The following is a 20,976-nucleotide window of genomic DNA, read 5'->3' as shown; positions in this document are numbered from 1 at the left end:
GCCACATGCAGCTCTTTGGCCCCTTGAGTGTGGCTCTTCCACAAAATACCACGGCCTGGGCGAGTCTATTTTGAAGAAGTGGCATTAGAAGAAGTTTAAGTTTAAAAAATTTGGCTCTCAAAAGAAATTTCAATCATTGTACTGTTGATATTTGGCTCTGTTGACTAATGAGTTTGCCGACCACTGGTCTAAGGGTTTGTCAAATTTTCTTATATTTTCAAAGAAGCAGATATTAGTTTTATTGATATTTTCAGTATTCTTTTTAGTCTCTATTTCATTTATTTCCACTCTGATCTTTATTATTTTCTCTCTTCTACTAACTTTGGGCTTTGTTTGTTCTTCTTTTTTTAGTTCATTTAGTTATACGATTAGATTGTTTATTTGAGATTTTTCTTGTTTCATGAGGTTGTGAGTTCCATCGTTTTGACTTCAAGCTCAGTGACCCACACTTCTGTTTCATTCAGCCAGTTGTTGAACCCCTTTAGTGTTTTTTGATATTGTTAAGATACTATATTCCTTAGCTCTGTAAATTCTATTCGGAACTTCCTTATATTTTCTATCTCTTTGTTGAAAATCTCACCTTGCTCACCCATTCTTCTCTTGAGTTTGATGAGTATCTTTATAACCATTAGTTTGAACTTTTTATTAAGTAGATTGCTTGTCTTCATTTCATTAAAGTCTTTTTTTGAGATTTTGTCTTTTTTTTTTTTTTTTCATTTGCTACATATTCCTTTCTGTCCTCATTTGGCCAGGCTTTCTGTGTTTGTTTCTATGTATTAGGCAACTTGACCATGTCTCCTAATCTTGAAGGAGAAACCTTGTGTAGGAGACATTCATATGAAACACCAAAGCACAATTCCCCTATCTGGTAGGGCTTGGCACTCAAGGAATGTTTATTGTGTGGGCTTACCTGCTTTCCTACTTGGTGTGCCCTCACTGCAGTGTGCAGGTGGGTGTGGCTCTTGCCTGGCCTGGCTTTGTGGTTATTGAGTATAGCTGTGGCATGGTCTGATGGTGAGAGGACTCTTGCATGCCTGGCTATTTAGTGTACAATTGTGGGATGGCCCAGCTGTGAGCAAGGCTCTCCCTCAGCCAGGCTTTGTGATGTGCACCTGAGGCATGGGTGTGGGGGAGACTCTTAGTGAGGTGCTCCCACTCAGTCTAGCAGATTAGAGAGAGAGTTCCATAACAGTATGGCCAGCTGACATTAGTAAGGTAGAATGAGGTTACAAAACTGGCACTCATCAGTGTTTTTGAGAGAGCCCAACTGTTTCCTGGCTCTCTGGCAGATCATTTCATATTAATAAGGGGTTTCCTTGGCATATGTCTAGGCACTTTTCAAAATTGTGTTTTTGTTATGGGTCCCAGGGTGAGTGATTCTACACATGAGCCCTTTAAGGACACGTTCTCCTTTCCTTTCAGTTCTATGGTTTTCCTAAATGTAATCCTCTTTGGTTTTCAAATCCAGGCATTTTAGGGGCACCTATCTCCTGTGCAAGATCTAAGGGTTGGGGTGCCTAATTTAGAGCACAAGCCCTTTGTTCCTGAGGAAAAAGTTTCATATTTTTGTGATCCCTTCAAATTGTAGATCTCTACACCTGAGGTGTTTTGGGGTTTTGTTTTTTTGTTTGTTTTTGATAAGACCGTGTCTCTACCTCTCTTACCCATCTAAGATGTTACCCTTTATCTTTTATTGTGGAGCCACTGTTCATCCAGTTTTCAGATAAATTACTCGACATATAGTTGTAGATTTGTTGTATCTGTGGGAGGAGGTGAGTTCAGGATCTTCCTATATTGCTTTCAATATCTTGAACTACTCTCCTTGAAATTTCCATTTTAATAGCAAGGACTATGCTGATAAACTCAAACAAGTAATCTGTTATTAAAGAAACATTTGTTCTTTTCACATAAATATGAAATATTCCCTAAATTATTAATAAGATACAGCATCATTGCACATTTTAGGAAGGCTAGCCAGGGATAGTGCACAGTCTATGACTTCAACAGCTACCCACCCAAGGAATGCAATTAGTTTCCATGGCTTTGATCAAGCAATTGAGCCAGCCTGCCACATAGCCCCTGATAAAATATAAGCCAATATCATATGGCTATCTGGTCAGAATTATCTGAATAATTTTTCAATCTCTGTGTTTCTGTAAGAATGGGGTGAATCTATTGCATTGAAACTTGAGTCAAGCTAAAAAGAAAAAGACACTAATAAACTGCATTTAGTTCTGCCCACCAATTGTGTAAGTACAAGGTGAAAAGTTCAGAGCTAAGCACAAAAATGGAAAAAAATCTAGGGTATTTAGATGGTAAAAGTTGCTAATCAATCAATCAATCAATCAATCAATCATATGATGTAATTGACCAGATTCAAATATAGAAGCAAGCCAGTTGGAAACAGGCATGGAATTTAAGTAACTTTTCTCAAATCATGAATACATCACTATGGCTGAAAATAGAACCAGATCTGACTCCAAATCTATGGGTTATTTCCCTTTCCTGAATACATTTATTCACTGTAATGAGGGAATTCAAAACCATGAGACAAGAGAAATAAATTATTGGAAGAACTGTAGATGCTACCCCTTGGGATTAGAAGACATGGAGAATAGTGAAGACAAGGAAAAGTCATGATTCTATGATTCAAATATCTGATGATCCATTAATGACACAGAAGATAATAAAAGAGGAACAAATTGGTAGAATTTAAGAATAGTAAGCCATCTACTGAGCCAGAAATAAGTGGGCTACCTGTGAGGTCAGAGTTTCATGACAAGAATGGTGCTTAGGTAGAGATTAAATACTTGCCAAGAGAATTATTATAAAGGGGATTTAAATATTGTGAAATGACCATAGTATAGGATATTAAAATCTAACTCTCAGAGTTTTTATAAGTTTGTAATACTCTAAGCATACATATAATATAGGAATATCCCTGAACTAACCTGTCAGGACTTTTGTCCTTGCTCCTTCCTTTAATTCAAGTTAACCACAGAATGCCACCCAGACACAGAGGGAAGAAAGAAACAAGAAAAGAATCACTTCAGCGATGCATCTTCAATTTCACTATGACATGACACCATTGTCTATACTCGGTTTCTTAAGAGATGCTCAGTGACATGATTTAGGCAAGTGCATCATATTACTCATCTCAATACCTGCTCTACGTCCTACTTCCCCTGAGGATCAAATAGCAGCTTATCATTGGTCTAATAATACTCTGCCCTGCGGTCTCTTACCTCTGCTTTCCTCCATTACTGATTGGCTGCATGACCCTGATCAAGTTACAACTGTCTCATGGGTGTGCTGAGCAGTGCTAGTAGTCCTTCAATCTAATTTACTGTAGGAATAAAGTAACTCAGGAATGATCTATAGAGCGGTGACAATGCCCAGGAGACTTGGTGAACTCTAGAGCAAGGTGTTTGAAGCAAAAGAGATATCCAGCTCAGGAACTTAACATCCAACTCAGAAAATAAAAATGTAAACATTTATTTTATTGTATATAAATTAGGTAATCTAGATATGCATTACAGGGAGCTAAATGGCAAAAATATCCATATGGGTTTTTTCATGATCTTGGATTATGGAAGTATTTCATGTAGACACGGTAATGTAAATGGGGTCCTGGAGTTCTAATGGGGGGACTGTCCAGAGTGGGATAAGGTTATGTTATAACAGTTCTATTACCAAGTACTGTCATAGCCTATTTGCATGTATTATTACCAATGTTCCTCATTATGACCATAAAAGGTATATACAATTACCTCCACTGTACATAGGGGGAAATTTTTATCAGTGATAAATAATGATTTGCTCTAGTTCAGCTCTTTTTAATAATGCTTTTTTGAGCATATGACTTAACTTCACTTAATATGAAATTGTTAATATGATATATGTGTGATGGTAATGCATATTTTTTTGCTCCTTTTTTATTATTTAAAGTTTACATATGTCTCCTTTTTCTCCAATTGACACCCTCCCCCGCCCCAGCCATTCTCACCCCGGGGCAAGCCCCAACCGACCCAGTGTCTGTGTCCATTGGTTATGTTAACATGCATGCATACAAGTCCTTTAGTTGTGAAATGCATAGCTTTTATTGCATATCTATTGTAATACATAAAATTTATAAAATAGTAAGCATAATATCATGATATGATAGTAAAGCATTGTCACACAGCAAAATACCATGACAACATAACCTGCAATAAGGCAAATTTGAATAAAATGTGATTTGCAATTGACCATCATGCTCTTTCTTTCACCTAACCTAAGCTCTCAAAAGGATGCAGACTAAGGTTCTTCTAACTGATTGGAATGGGGTTGGTGTAAAGGAATTACATGGGAAGGGATAGTGACAAAACAAGAGGAGATAAAATCAGGCTGAGAATTGGGTACCCCATGTCATAAAGCAAGGAGGGAAATTGTGGGACCCTGTTTCACCAGTAATCTCTTAGTTTAGTCTCCCTGAAAAGAGCCAGAAAAATGTTTCAACTAATCAGAAAGTTCCTGAAAATCCCAGATTCAGAATTATCCCCATCGTTATTTAAGCTACAGCTAAAAAACATCACCAGAGTACACTAAACAGCACCTGGAACTGGGGCCTATTTGGACCAGTGCAGCTACCCTAGAATTCCCAATCACCACCTGTGCAGGTTTACTACAGTTATTTCACTAACCCCCTTCATTTTACTTAAATGAGATTTTGGGGACAAAATCTATCAAATAATGACTGTTTTCTTTAATAATAACCACTATCATATACTGAGATCCTCTGTAGCTATCACTGTCTTAATCCTTATTCTTGTATTAGCTAATTTAATAATACTAATCCTGTGCCACTGGTACCATTAACATGTACCATTTCCCATATAATAAAGAGAGAATATGCTAATTGACCGTCATACCCTCACAAAGATGGTGGCACCCACAGCCAATAAGGAGGGGATATGCTAATTGACTGCCACGCCTTCAAAGATGACGGCGCCCACAGCCACAAGATGATGGTGCCCAGTCCCCTAAGCTGCCCAGGGCCAGCCCAAGGTTCAGGCAAGCCTTGGATGGTGGCTGCCCAGACACCCAGGGCCGCCCGAGGCTCAGGTAACCAGGGCCAGCCGAGGCTTGCACTGCCAGCAGTGGCAACTGCCGAGGTGTGATGGGGCATCGCCTTCCTCTGATCGCCAGGTTGCCTCCCGCCTCTGAGGGTTCCCGGACTGTGAAAGGGGGCAGGCCGGGCTGAGGGACCCCCCCCCCCCCGCCAGTGCATGAATTTTCATATACCGGGCCTCTAGTACAGATAATAAAATTAAAACTTAGGGTGGTTAAGCTAAAGCCAGTCCAGAATGTAACATAGTGTTTCAATTATCTACTAATATAACAAACCACCCAACAGCTTAATAGCTGAAAAACATCAGCTGATTTCTTTGCTCACAATTATTGGTTGGAGATGTGTCTGGACACAATTGGGGCAACATCATAATGTTGGGGCCTCCGTTGGGGGTGCTTAAGTAGTTGGTGGTGGATGGGATAGCCTGAATGAAGCATATGTCTGATGTTTGAATTTTGGCTATTATCTGGGTTCTCTGGTATTTTTCCACAAGGCTAGCATGAGCTTCTCTGCATGGCGATCTAACAGTTGCTAGAGAAAAGATTCTGAAAGATAAGTCCACTGGGAACATATTTATTAAGCCTCTGCTTGCATCATGTTTGCTAGCATCTAATTGATCACAAGTCACATGAAAAAGCACTGTCTCTGCAGGAGAGAACTAAACAAAGTCTAGTAGATAAGAAAAATGATACAGTTCTTTAGGAGTGAGGAGACCCATCAGGAGAAACAAGGATACCAGACTTGTGAGTACAGGTATGTACAGGTATGTGTCAGGTAAGATTAAAAAGAAAAATAATTCATAGAACTATAGGACTTCAAATAGAAACCATATAACTAGTCTAGCCCTTCATTTTACACATAAATAAGTTGTGGCCATATAGGAAAAGGAGCCTATCTAAAGACACAGAGCTAATTATTGGCAAACACTAGACTCGGAATGCATATCACACCAAAATCCAAGGCAGAAGCTCTAATAGAGAAGTTGCAGCACGTGGTAATATTATAGAATGTAAGAGTGCACGGGCTGGATGAGGTGCAAGAGGATTGAAAAGATTCAAATGGTGAAGAGTCTAAAAGTTCAGTCCTGAGTTCAAGTAGCCCGCTTGAGAACCCATTAGATTTGCAATGCCCCCTTGCCTGCTGCGACCAGGGCACAAAGACACATCCCTCTTCCACGTCACTGGCCCGTGTGATTATTTGGAGTGCTTGCATTCTGCTCTTTGTCTACAGATCTTCGAGCCTCTAGAGAGCAAAAGGCTGCCCATGTTCAAACAGAGCAAAGTAAAATTAAGTATCTAATAAAGGCTTTTGGATTATAAAAATGATGATAGACATATAGTTCCTTAAAATCACTAGGGGGCCAATATGTCTAGAGTATTTATTATGTAGCAAATTTTGTACTATTTCATAGAACTTTTATTTCATCAACTTAAAACTATAAGTAGATGTGTTTTTAATCCTTCTTTTTTTCTCTCCACAAAGAAAACTAAGTGTGAAATGGCAAAGGCTAAATGACTTGCCTAGTGTCACATCTAGCATTTAATATTTGACCGTTATCCTTGTGCTACTCTTTTTTCTTTCTTTCTCTTTCTTTCTCTTCTTTCTTTCTTTCTTTCTTTCTTTCTTTCTTTCTTTCTTTCTTTCTTTCTTTCTCTTTCTTTCTTTCTCTCTCTCTCTCTCTCTCTCTCTCTCTCTCTCTCTCTCTCTCTCTCTCTCTCTCTTTCTTTCTTTCTTTCTTTCTTTCTTTCTTTCTTTCTTTCTTCTTCTTTTATTTTTTTATGTGATGAAACCATAATCCCATGGAAAGCTAGGAGAGAATGTTTAAAACCCACAGGGTTTGAATGCAGGGTCAGACATTTATCTCTAACTTGGTTTTGAGGAAATAGTGATAACCTTTCTGAGTCTGGGTACTTTCACTTGCAAAATAAGGGACTAGACAAGATTATATCTAACATACAGTTCATCTCCAGAAATGTTTCCAGCTTTCGTTGGCAATTGAAAAAGCAATGCTATTCAACGCAGTGCCATCTGGTGTTCATTAATGAGATTACCAGATGGTTCTGGCTAAATTAAAAAAAAAAAAAAATCAGTTAACTCCATAATACATAATAAATATAAACTATTTGCCAAAAACTTAGGCCACTGTGAATTTTATCTATTTCCTTGTATAATTTTTATAAAGTAGGTGTTAAAATATCAAGAGCATTGCTCCAACTGAATGGTTGTGCAATGTTGCATACAGGGATGGACACTACCTTCACACACAAATGGGGTTGATTCTACCTGCACACTTCATATTCAAAATAAAGCAGTAATAGGTCCCATCACATTTCTATGTAATTAGTGTTAAGTACATTTTAATCCCATGTAGCTCTATGTATTTGAATAGTAACTATCACTATTATATTTGAACTGCGTAATTACACACCAGATCTCTCAGTGGCAGAAAATGTATAGTATGAAGTTCTCCACAATATCAGAAAAAAAACAACAACTATGTGGTGCTGAGGGAAATCACAATGGGATTATGCTGCCTATGATTCCACATGTCTTAGTTCAGTGCCCACCTATCTTTCTATGTAGTGTAATTAGGCATGGGGTTGGGTTCAAAGACAAACCATATCTAATACAGTAACAGCAACTCTTACTCCTAAATAGCTAAAGAGCATTCCACCAAGTTTATGCCAGCAGTTTTCCTTGCACATAATACAAGTAATTTGCCACTCACATGGAATAAAACTATTCTATTTTCCCCCTTTTAATAAAAGATTGTAAAAACATTTCGCAAGTCACTCAAAATGCATTCTGGTATTAGTATTATACAGGTTTTCTAGATTCAGGAAACATAATGGCACAGAGGAGTTAAAGTGAATGAGGTATGCTCAATAAGTAGTAATGCAAACGGAATAGGAGCTAAAGGTTACATTTATTGTTTGCTCTCTCAGTAGATGGAAAGTTTGACAATGACGTTAATAAAGACATAGCTAAATATGGCTTAGTTTTTTAAATTCTGCAGCACTTACATATAAAGTTCCTCATTTAAATTTGTTTAAAAATTTACTGAATATCTATAGAAACTTGGAGAATAGTCTTTATAACAACTCTCAAAAAACCTTAGTGGAATAGAAGCTTCAATGAGCCAATGAGACGATGTGCTTAAGAAATCCATCTTGGGTAATTTGTGAGTATAATGTCTAAACCTCAGGAAGTAGCAGTCCCATGATGCTTTGGTTAGAAGAATGAATGTTCTAGAAAAGGTAAGGGAAATGAGATTCCTTAAAAAGCAGCTAGAATAACTCATTTTTTGCCTGGGCTTAGAGGGAATTCATATAACAAACAAAAGGTTTCAGATAATTAAAAGTAATGTATAAAGGCAAAAGAATGCAATATAGAAGACTGGGAAAGCAGAAACTATTTGAGATTAGATAGAGAAGGGATGTCTTTTCTGAGAAAGTAAGAATTGAGCTGAAAGCTAAAGCATGAGTAAGAGGCAGATTTGCAGGGGTCTCACAGAAGAATTTTCAGGCAGAGGCAAACACAAGTATAAAGTCCCAGGGGCCACATAATGAAAGAAAACCAAAGAATGTGAAGCAAAATGAAAAAAAGATTATTAGCAGTAACCACTTTAATACTGAGTGTGGAAACCAGATAAAACATTTTGGGTTCAAAAAAATGCTAGTGTTGTTTGGGAGCTAAACTGGGAAAGGTTGAATGAATTAGAATATCCAAATTTTGTCCCTTACTATAGGCTTTGTTTTAAAATCTATTTTGTCAGATATAGGTATAGCTATCCTAGTTTTTTGTTCATTCCCACTTGCATGAAATACTTTTTCCATTACTTTAATTTTAGTCTGTGTGAAGCTTTTGTTCTGGGTTGGGTCTCTTATAAACAGCATTTATATGGGTCTAGTTTTCTTATCCATTCGGCTACCCTATGTCTTTTGATTGGGCATTTTAGCCACTTACATTTAAAGTGAATCTTGATAAGTACGTATTTATTGCCATTTTATTCTTTTAACTACGTTCCTCTGTTTTTTTGTTTGTTTGTTTGTTTGTTGTTGTTTCTTTATCTTTTTTTCTTAAAAAAGATCCTTCAACATTTCCTGTGATACTGGTTTGGTGGAAATGAACTCCTTCAGTTTTTCTTTTCTGGAAAGCTCTTTACTTCTCCTTCAATTTCAAATTATAGCCTTGCTGGGAAAAGTAGTCTTGGTTATACATTATTACTTTTCATTACTTTAAATATTTCATGCCAATCCTTTCTTGTCTTAAATGTTGCTGTTGAAAAATCATCTGTCAGTCTTATGGATATGTCTTTGTAGGTAACTACAGTCTTTCTCTTGCTGCTTTTAAGATTCTTTGTCTTTTGCCTTTGCCATTTTAATTATGAAGTATCTTGGTGTGGGCCCTTTGGGTTATGTGGGCACTCCTGTTGTAATTGAGTCTTGATTGCTATTGGCCCCTTCATGCCTGGTGTCAAGCCTCAGGCTGGCTGACTATGAGGATCAACCCTGACTAGAGTGTATGAGCTGCTGTGCATGTGCAGACTACATGAAATGAAATTCACCGGAGCAAGGTCTGATGCTTGCTGAGATCTGTCTTAGGGTTTGCCACTTATGAAGCTTATTGGATCCTGCTCTGGTGTTGTTTGAAGCTCACCACTGAGTGTGCTGGTTTTGGGGCCTCTTGGAAGAGACTTTGGTGGAAGCCAGTGTCAAACACGGCCTGTGACTTGCCTCAGGAAATCTGTTTGGAGCTGCAAAGAGATCCACAGTCTATGGCTGCCTGTGCCAAGCCTGAGTGTGCTTGGGAAGGATCAAGCTACACCAAGGCTGGCTTTTACCAACTTGGTCCAGGGGCAGGTCAGCAAAACTCCCAAGGTACATTGAGATCTGTCTCTGCCTGTGTCTGCCTGCTGGCTGCCTGTTAAGCTCAGTCACTGAAACATCATCTTGTAGTGCTCAAAGTGCATGAAGCAGGTTTTTAGTGTAGTTAGCAGGTAGGAGCAAGTGGTACTCTCCATATCAGTACATGTTCAAACTCAGTGTCAGTGCTAGGTTTGAGGCCATTCAGCAAATGCCCCAACATATACCAAGTCTAGCTGCCACCCACTGGGTGCTTGAATACCTATGTGACTTGGCAGGGTCTCCAAGATTCATCAGGGTGAGACCTGCAGAGGTCATCAGGCCCAAACACACCAAGATTTGGCTGTGTGAAAGGAGGGCTCTGCATTGATCATTCGTGTGAGAAAAAAATGTCCCCTGTCCTAGAGCCCCACAATTCAGATTCCACTTGGAGTTGGATGTCAGCAGGGCAGGGAGTCAATAGGATGGGGCTCGTGGAACTCCTGTGAAGAGGTGGTGTCCGTCAGCCTTCGGGGTGGGTAGAGGGAGTGGCCTCCTTCACAGAGCCACACAACTTAGTCTGTCCTGGATTCTTTCCAGACCTCAGCAGGTGGTACCACCAAGAATTTGTACGGTGGGACCATTGGGAGCCCAGAGATTAGGGCTAGTGGATCTCAGGTTCATGGGAAACCAGGGGAAATAGCTGCCTCCCAAAAGCCATACAATTCAGTCACTGACACCCCCTGAGTATGCCCAGACCTCTATATCCCTAGCCAGGCAGCAGACTTCTCAGCAGGGCTGGCTCAAGCTCTGCAGGGTGGGGCAATAGGGCATCCAGAGGGTGGAGCCATTGCATTCCCCAAGGCTGATGCCATATGAAAGGGAATGCCCCAATAAATAAAGATGGTATCTGTGGTGTGAGAAAATAACTCAGTTCAGGGATCCTGGAAGCTGTCCCTTCAGCTCACTCCCTAAAGCCAAAAATCCCAGTTTTTCCTTACACAATGCTAGTCTGCTTTGTTCTCCCTCCACCTGTTTGTTGGCCCTGCAAGAGGGCACCTATGTTACTAACAGACTCCTGTCTCTCCCTGGTGGACAGAATCCCTGCTGATTTTCACAGCTAGATGTTATGTGGGCACCTCTTTCCAACTCTGTTGCTCTGCACTGTGCCACCCAGCTTGGGGTTCAGACCCCACACTTCTCCGCTGCATCCATGGAAGCACGGCCAGCCATTTTCACATCTCCACCCTTTGTACCAGTGTTGATGTGGCTTCTTCTATAAGTCCTTGGTTATAAGATTTCTCTTCAGCTAGTCTTTTGTTGGTTATTCATGTTTATTGCTCTATATTTTAGTTGTAAATACAGAAATACAGTTTGGTCCTAGGAAGAGGTGATTGTAACATCTACCTACACCATTGCCATCTTAGATCCCTGCTTTCTGATTCAGAGAGAGAGAGAGAGAGAGAGAGAGAGAGAGAGAGAGAGAGAGAGAGAGAGAGAGAGAGAGAGAGAGAGAGACCCAAAGCACTTTTGTGGTTAGCAGATTCATGATTTGAGGGGCAAAACAATGTTTATTCTGTTCAATAGAGAGTTGGAGAAAATCTATGCATGAATATTTTCCACCCATGGTCTTAGAAGAACATAGGAGTTCAGCCCACATTGGAGTGCCCTTTTTGGAAAAGAGTATTATTTCCTAGGTTTTACTAATCAGAAAGTTGTTTTTCTATTATGCTAAAGTATGTATAACAAAATTTATAGAATAAAAATTTTTCAATTGGTAAAAAGATAAAATAAAATTTACCATTTTGTCTATGTTAAGTATACAATACAGTAGCATTAAGTACATTCACAATATGGTAGAACCATCTATCCATCTTCAGACGTTTTTTTTCATCTTGCAAAACTGAAACTCCTTACTCATTAAACAATAATTAAACTTCCCATGCCAAAAACTTTTAACTCTTACCATTGGAGTAGCAAATAATCAGAACACATACAGAAGAATCAACCACAGGAGACATGCTATTCTGAGGCTCAAAATAAGATCTTATTCAGGAGGGAATACAGGATATAAGTTTGGCAGAAGAGCACACACTTTATGGTTTAGAGAGACTAATTAAGATCAATTTACTCCTTGTCTTCCTTGTTGTGCACAATTGTATAGAGAAACAGGAGGATCAGACCATAAAAGCATGTGCATCATTTTCTGGCTATGAAGAGCCCAATGTTTTTCTCTACCTTGCTCACTGACCTGCTGATGGCCAGATGGCACAATCCATTGCAAAGAGACACATCTCTCTTCCAGGAAGTAGTTTGTTATAACATGAAATACATGCATTTCACTGAATTCTATAATAGAAAACTACAACTTCTCTGAAGTTCTTCTCTTAAAATAAATCGAAAGTGTAAGAGAGCATAAGACTGGAAGAAAATAGAGGAAAAAGATTATTATATTTATAAAATGGCACTATGTTAGAATATATATGTTATCTCCATTATTTGCCATATGGCTTTGTAAATTTTGTGTTTTTATTATAACTTTATAGGTAGTAAGGTAAAAATCTCCAGCCCTTCAATTTTCCCAAGGCTACTTATCTATTAAGAGTTAGGGTTCATACTGACTCCACAGCTCTTTTCATTTGCTTTGAGGTCTGGAGAAAGCTGTCTGGTGGTGGTGAAGAACTTCTAGCACTTTCCTCACCTATGGAAGATTATGTCACTGCTGCATATATGACATCAATTTAAACATGAAGGACATGCTGTTCACTGACAGGATTAAGGACAAAACTTGGTTTCTTCAAATGTTCTCTAAGCTCCTAATCCTATGAAATTCATGATAAGTACCATGCCAGTAATGTAAGCACATTCTAGTTTTAGATGCATAAAATGTACATAAATGAGTTGGCTTTTTCAAGATATTTCATAACATTTTTACTATTGAAAATTCAACTTGTGGAAATTAGCATATCCAACTTCAGGCAAAAATAAATCATCATTGGCTGATTTGGGCACTATATATTTCATTACTATAGTACTTGATCTACTTATTTGTCACCGTGCTAGGCAATCCAACTCTCTTGTCAACATCCTGGGGGAAGAATGGTATGTTCCACGATTTATGTGTATATGTGTGTTTGCAATAGAAGATAGAGGTAAGAACTGAAACAGACTTGGAGAGAAGCCTGTCTTCCCGGAGAGAATTAAGAACTATGTGATTCTTGACCATGAAATTTCCCTCCAGACAAGAAGAGCATTTAAACCCTGAAATCATACAAGGTTGCAAGAAACTTGCTTGGATAACAGCCAATGATTTGGGGGTGAGACAATCTCTAAGACATTAAGTCAGAGCAAAAGTATTCTTTTCACGAAAGAAAGTCAGATGGTCTGGTTTCAATACTTTGTAAGATGTTCTCTTTTTTTTTTTTTGGAGGGGAAAGGTGATATAAGGAAATTTAGATTTCAGATAAAGATCTACTACTGACAGGGAATTTAAAGGTAAATCCCTTTCTAATAAAAAAGATGAAGCATATGTTATTGTACGGTAAATGCTGAGCTAAGCATAAATAATACCTGAGGTTTTATTCCAAAGATTTTTTAAAAAGTAGCTGTTTTATACATTGCGGACACATTCTAGTAAAGGCTATTAGTCAAAATCCCTTGCCTTATCCATTGTAATTCTTTTTAAGTAAAACTTATTGACTATTGATTATTTGTATCTAAGTTGAGTGGAAGTGGATATGAGATGGTTTAAATAAACTCTTGAGTTGTTGATCAAAGGAAATTGTTCAATGGTGTCACACTGAATGTGTAATGTTATCTTCCACAAGGACATTTTACGGCCAGACCTCAGTCAGAAATTCTATCATTTCACCAATGGAGAATAATAAAATAATGCCCTCTTTTTTACTAATACAATGATATATATTTAAAGTATATATTGTGGATAAAAAGGAACTGTCATTCACTGTTAATGGGAATTAAATTAGTACAGCCACTATAGGAAACATTATGGAGGCTCCTCAAAAAATTAAGAACAGAGTTACCAGGTGACCAGCAACCCATCTTCTGGGTATCTACCTGAAAGATTTGAAAAGATTTATTTGCAAAGATAGTATGCACCTTTATGTTCACTGCAGCATTATTCACAGTGGTCAAGATATAGAAACAACTGAAGTGTCCTTAGATAGATGACTGGATAAAGATGACTCATCTATAATTAAAGATGAAATACTGCCATTTGCAACAACATGGATGGATCTTGAGAATAACATGTATGCAAAATAAGTCTGACAGAAAAAGTTAAGAACTATATGATTTCACTCATACATGGGATATAAAACTGAAAGCAACAAATGAACAAACAAGAAAAAGAAATAAACAAAACTCATAGACTGAGAAAACAATATAGTGGTCACAAGAGGGAATGGGGAAGGGGATAGTAAAGGGTAAAGGGAGTCAAATATATGGTGAGAGAAGAAAATTTGACTTTGGATGATGGGCACACAATACAAGATACAGATATATGCATCAAATAATTGAAACCTATATAATCTTATTAACAAACGTCACCCTAGTACACTTAATTAAAAAAAGGAAAACAAGTGTATAATCTGATGCTTCGATGTCCATATATATAGTAAAATGATTACCATATTCTAGCTAATTAACATATCTCCTCACATACTTTTTTTTTTTTTTTTTGTGACGAGAGCACCTGAAATTTATACACTTAACAAATTTCCAGTATTCAATACAGTATTACAACAGGCTCAGATGATGGTTAGCAATTAAGGAATATACTAGTATACTTTTTTGTTTTCATTTTTTTAAAAACTGCATCTTCTTTTTTTTGAATACTTTAATTTCAGAACAAAATAAACAACAACAAAAAATCCCCCACAATACACAACATCCAAACCTGATGTCAAATGTGAGAAGAGCAGGTTTGAGGCTCTTGTAACCTGCTTTAGGCAGACAACAGAGTAAAACACACACACACACACACACACACACACACACACACACACACACACACAAAACAACAACACTGGATACCAGCAGAGGACACCAGGTAGGTCAGAGCCACTCAGGCTGCTGGGGGAGCCATGAGGACACTACACAGAGGTCACAGGTCTACAGGTAGAAACTCCTAACCTACTTTTCCCATACAAGAGGCACCCGCATCACCCTCAAGGGAAGGGCATCCTACCAGGAATAGCAGCACTAGATTCTTGTGCTGTCTCTTCATCTTCATCAGTGCCTAGACCTTCATCATGCAGTGGATGCAGTTGGAGTGGGTCTGTGGATCCTCAAGTGAGAAGCAAGATGGGAGCAACACACTTTAAGCAGCAACACCACAAGATCTTTGGCAGTCTTGTCCTTGTCTGCCTCCACCTTTTGCCACAGTCTCCACAATTGGGGAGGTCGAGCTTTCTGGCCATCATGTAGCCCATTGGAGAGTTGTCCCAAAGTGTGTGTGTGTGGGAGGGAGAGGGGCTTTAATGATGTGCTCCATGTTAGCTGTCCAGCTGTAGGTACTAGTCACAATGCAGCTGGGTGAAGACAAGCCCATTGGAGATTGTCACCTCAACCTTCTTATCCAATACTAGAGGTCCGGTGCACGAAATTCGTGCACAGGGGAAGGGGGTGTCCCTCAGCCCAGCCTGCACCCTCTCCAATCTGGGACCCCTCGAGGGATGTCTGACTGCCCGTTTAGGCCCAATCCCACTGGGATCGGGCTTAAAAGGGCAGTCGGACATCCCTCTCACAATCCAGGACTGCTGGCTCCCAACTGCTCGCCTGCCTGCTTTCCTGATTGCCCATAACCGCTTCTGCCTGCCAGCCTGATCACCCCCTAACCACTCCCCTGCCAGCTTGATTGATGCCTAACTGCTCCCCTGCCAGCCTGTTTGCCCCTAACTTCCCTCCCCTGCAGGCCTGGTCACCCCCAACTGCTCTGCCCTGCAGGCCTGGGTCCCTTCCAATTGCCTTTCCCTGCAGGCTGGTCGCCCCCAACTTCCCTCCTCTGCCGGCTTGGTCACCCCTAACTGCCCTCCCCTGCAGGCTTCATCACCCCCAACTGCCCTCCTCTGCTGGCCTGGTCCCTCCCAACTGCCCTCCCCTGCTGGCCATCTTGTGGTGGCCATGTTGTGTCCACATGGGGGCCCCACATGTGATCTTTGACCACATGGGGGCAGCCATCTTGTGTGTTGGAGTGATGGTCAATCTGCATATTACTCTTTTATTAGATAGGATAGAGGCCTGGTGCACGGTGGGGGTCAGCTGGTTTGCCCTGAAGGGTGTCCCGGATCAGGGTGGGGGTTCCCTTGGAAGGTGGGGCAGCCTGGGCCAGGGGCCTGTGGTGGTTTGCAGGCTGGTCACGCCCCCTGGCAACCCAAGCGGAGGCCCTGGTATCTGGGGTTTATTTATCTTCTACAATTGAAACTTTGTAGCCTGGAGCGGAGCCAAGCCTTCTGCTTGCTCCGTGGCAGCAGCCATTTTTTGGGGGATTCATGTGTCTTCTATAATTGAAACTTTGTAGCCTTAAGCAGAGGCCTGGGCCGGCCAGGGTGTGTGGAAATCTTGGCTTCCTCCATCACCGGGGGCAACCCTAGCCTCCTGCTCTTTCCAGCTCTGTGGCTGCCACCATTTCTGTTTGGTTTTATGTATCTTCTATCATTGAAACTTTGTAGCCTTGAGTGGAGGCCTAGGCCAGCAAGGGCAGGTGGAAAGCTTGGCTTCCTCCATTGCCGGGGAAACCCAAGCTTCCCTCCTGCTCTCTGTGGCCGTAGCCATCTTGGTTGGGTTTATTTGCATATTCGCTCCTGATTGGCTGCTGGGCGTGTCTTGTGGGCGTGTCTTGTGGGTGTAGCAGAGTGATGGTTAATTTTCATATTACTCTTTTATTAGATAGGAGGATTTCTTTCATGAGTTTGTAGAGGTTTTCAAACTTGGCCATGCTCTCTTCCATTTTCTTCTCCTCTTCACGTAGCTCCAGCTCTCCTTGAAGATCTGCCCATCAAACTCCCTGACCTGCTGTGCACCATACTCATCGACAGGTTCCATCATATATACTACCTCTTCCACACTTACTCCACAAAAGTAGAGTTGACAACCTGCTCTTTGCTCTCACCAATGATAGATGAACTTTTGGGTCTCCATGTGTGAGACATAGTCTGAAAAAGAAATAATTTCATCCCTAGATAGGGGTGTGTGATAGCACAGAAGCTCAGAAAGGCATCACCAATTAGTAGAGTCCTCATGAATTCCAAGCTTTAGGTTTTTAGAAAATGCCTTAGAATTTCTTATAATTATCCTTGTCTTCTGTCAGCTCAGAGAAGAGTTCAAGTCACTTCAACAATGTTTTTTAAAATGACCTTCTAAATTTTGCTCTGCTGGAGCAATTCTTGGGAGATGTTCATGAGGAGGTCCTCAGAGTCAACCACATCATGGATGAAATTTAGATACTTTGGTATCAACTCATCACAGCTGTCCATGATGAACACATGGCAGACAGAATTTGATGTGTTTATTCTTCATCCTGGTCTCAAAGTGGTCAAAGGGAGCCCTTCAGGGGATGAATAGCAATGCCCTGAATTCCAAATGGCCTTCTACAGAGAAGTGCTTGACTGCCAAGTGGTCTTCCCAGTCATTGGCAAGGCTCTTACAGAACTCTCCATGTTCTTCCTGAGTGATGTCATCAGGGTGAATGGTCCAAAATGGGCTTGTTCTTGTTCAGTTCTTCTTGATTGATATATTTTTCCTTAATCATCTTTGTTTTCTTTTTGTTATCCTTAGCACTATCATCCTCCTCATCTGAACCCATGTCTTCAATCTTGGGTTTCTCATCATCTTTATCTTCTGTATCTTTCTCCCCTTTCGCTTCCTCTGCTTCATTGTTCATTTATTTCTCTTATTCCTTCTCCAAATAAAGGGTGATAGGATAACCTATAAACTGTGAGTGCTTCTGCACCAATTCTTTGACCTCCCTCCCTCTTAACTACTCCGTCTGGTCATCTTTAAGGTGGAAGATTACTTTGGTACCCAGGCCATAGTCAGCTCGCACAGTGAAGGAACCCTCAGCAGAAGACTCCCAGGCATACTGCTCATCATCATTGTGCTTTGTGATCACAACCACTTTCTCTACCACCAGCTAGGCAGAATAAAAGCCAACACCAAACTGTCCAATAACGGAGATGTCTGCACCAGCCTGAAGAGCCTCTATATAAATGCTTTTCTCCCAGACTTGGCAATGGTTCACAGATGATTTATGAGATCAGCCTTGGTTATGCCAATGTCTGTGTCCACCAAAGTGAGTGTGAACCCTTGGGGTTTGTAGATGATGTAAATTTTCAGCTCTTTACCACTGTCCAATTTGGAAGTGGCAGTCAGGCTCTCATAGCATATCTTGTCCAAGCCATCAGAAGCGTTACTAACCAATCCCAAAGGAAAATTTCCTAGTTGGAGTAGCAAGTAATGATGATGACAGACATGAGTTAGGCAATTTCTGCCTGGAAAGTGAAAGTCTCCATCTCCTCCTCCCCTTAATGCATTTTCTCAGGCACCATGAAGATGAAGGGATGCAAGTACTAGAGAGAAGGGTGGACATGGACTGTGTTTGGTTCACACACTGTTCAACCAGCATGCTCAGGGGTGACTCTGTACATTTTTTAGACATACTGTCATTGTACAGTTAATAGTCTACAATATAGTATAAACATAACTTCTATATGCATTGGGAAATAAAAAAAATTGTGACTCATTTTATTGTGACATTTGCTTTATTGTAGTGGTATGAAACTGTACTCATAATATCTCTGAGGTATAACTGCATATTAGATCTCTAGACATAGTCATCCTATATGACTGTAAATTTGTCCCCTTTGACTAACATCTCCCCATTTACCCCACCTCCCTGCCCTGTATTTAACTTTTTTAGATTCCACATATAAGTGAGATTATGTAGTGTTGTGTGTTTTTTTCCCTTTCTGTGTCTAGCTTATTTCACTTAGCATAATGTCCTTCAGGTTTACCCATGTTGGTGTAAATTGCAGAATCTCCTTTTTTAAGGCTGAATAATATGCCATTGTGGCACATATAATCTCAAAACTTCTTTATTCATTTATCCTAAGTATCTATAGTTTTTTTTTCCATATCTTGGCTATTGTGTATAATGCTGCAATGAACATTGGAGTGCAGATCTCTTTAAAGTATGGTTTTCATTTCCTTCAGGTATACTAGTACATCCAGCAGAGGGCGTGGTAGAGCATATGATAGTTCTAGTTTTAGTTTTACTCTTTTTATCACAGCTGGAGCAGAATATAAAGAAAACATAAAAGCTGAAACCGGTTTGGCTCAGTGGATAGAGCGTCAGCCTGCGGACTGAAAGGTCCCAGGTTCGGTTCCGGTCAAGGGCACGTACCTTGGTTGCGGGCACATCCCCAGTAGGAGGTGAGGAGGCAGCTGATCGATGTTTCTAACTCTATCCCTCTCCCTTCCTCTCTGTAAAAAATCAATAAAATACATTAAAAAAAGAAAACATAAAAGAATTTGAAGATCAGAGAGGCACAATAAGCCATAGCATCTCATGATCAAAATGAAAAAAAAAAAAAAATTCTGAAGCAATTATTTATAGAAGGCATTTTGCAAAGTCCATTAGAGAGAAATAAATTTCCTTCTACCAAAGCGCTAATAAAAGTCTAAGAAAGTGAATAGAGAATGACCACATGGTTATTTTTTGAAATATATAATATATATATATATATATATATATTTTACAATATAAATCAATATATATATTATTGATTTCAGAGAGGAAGGAAGAGGGAGAGAGAGATAGAAACATCCATGACGAGAGAGAATCATGGATTGGCTGTCTCTTGCACGTCCCCCACTGGGGTTTGAGCCCACAACCCAGGCATGTGCCCTTGACCGGAATCGTACTTGGGACCCTTCAGTTCTCAGGCCAACGCTCTATCCGCTGAGCCAAACTGGCTAGGGTGACCACATGGTTTTTGATACGAAAGAGTGGCATTGCAGCAAAAAACTCCATGAGGTAAATACAGTTTAGGAATATGCAGGGGACTCAGCAGAAATTGAGGGAAAAGAAAAGAATAAGAACCAGAACAGAGCAGAGAAAATTTTCTAAACCATATTGGCTAACTCCTTTTATATTGAGGAAAAATTGGGAACTTATACTCTGAACTCATTAAACATTTATTGTTCATGTTTTACAACCATGTTTGCAATGACTACATAGGAAACAATTTATAGCTATCACTCCATAGTTTGGACTCTTTTCAAAGAAATTCTTTGGCAAACTTCATGAAGATCCAGAGAAAAGATGGAACTTCTATTTTAAAAGATAGCAGGATCAGGAAAGGCAGAATCTAACATATCAGTTAAGATTTGTTGTGATCTGAGTAGGCAAGAAAGTTAAGGATTCTTCCTAAATTAACGTGGCCAACAAAGCTTATATCTGCCAGAATTTAAACAATGCACATTTGGAGAGATGAAAAATATAGTGTAAGATCCTAGCCTCTGAGGTTCTTTTATAACCCAGAAAAGAGTTGACAAATGTCATGTAACATTTTTCCTGATCACTTATCTATATTTCATCTGAAAGCTCACAATTTATTTTTTCTTTAGGCCTTTCTTATCTATCTTGACCTTTCCTCTCCATGTCACTCTTCTGTTCTTCAAAATCTTCCTTTCATATTCATTGAAATTGAAGCAGTAAGAAGCTTGAAGCACTGACAAGTATGGACAAAAGACTAGCTGCCTACATTTTATATTTCCACTCTTTTTAAAAGCATGTTTCACTTATACAGCACAATAAAATACCTCCTCTATATTCATAGAAATAATTTCAATTTCTTCTAACATTTTTGTTGATAATCCTCACCAATGATATTTTCTTTTTCAGAGAGAGTGGAAGGGAGGGAGGGAAAGAGGAAAGGAAAGAGAGAAAGAGAGAAACATCAACCTACAACCCAGGTATTTGACCCTTTGGTGAGCGAACTG

General features: G+C 39.7%; 1 pseudogene across 1 annotated transcript; it reads right to left on the bottom strand.

Moving 5' to 3' along the window:
• Window positions 1–15,143: 15,143 nt before the first annotated feature.
• On the bottom strand, window positions 15,144–18,990 carry LOC308233601 (heat shock protein HSP 90-beta-like; annotated as a pseudogene). The gene is made up of 3 exons: window positions 18,987–18,990; window positions 16,853–18,496; window positions 15,144–15,548 (listed from the first exon to the last, which is right to left on the bottom strand). The product of its transcript is annotated as a heat shock protein HSP 90-beta-like (transcript).
• Between the last annotated feature and the right edge of the window lie 1,986 nt (window positions 18,991–20,976).

Source organism: Plecotus auritus (assembly GCF_963455305.1).
Source record: "Plecotus auritus genome assembly, chromosome: 9".
Lineage (NCBI taxonomy): Eukaryota > Metazoa > Chordata > Mammalia > Chiroptera > Vespertilionidae > Plecotus > Plecotus auritus.
Note: the sequence above shows the minus strand (reverse complement) of the source record. Positions and strands in the feature narration are given on the sequence as shown.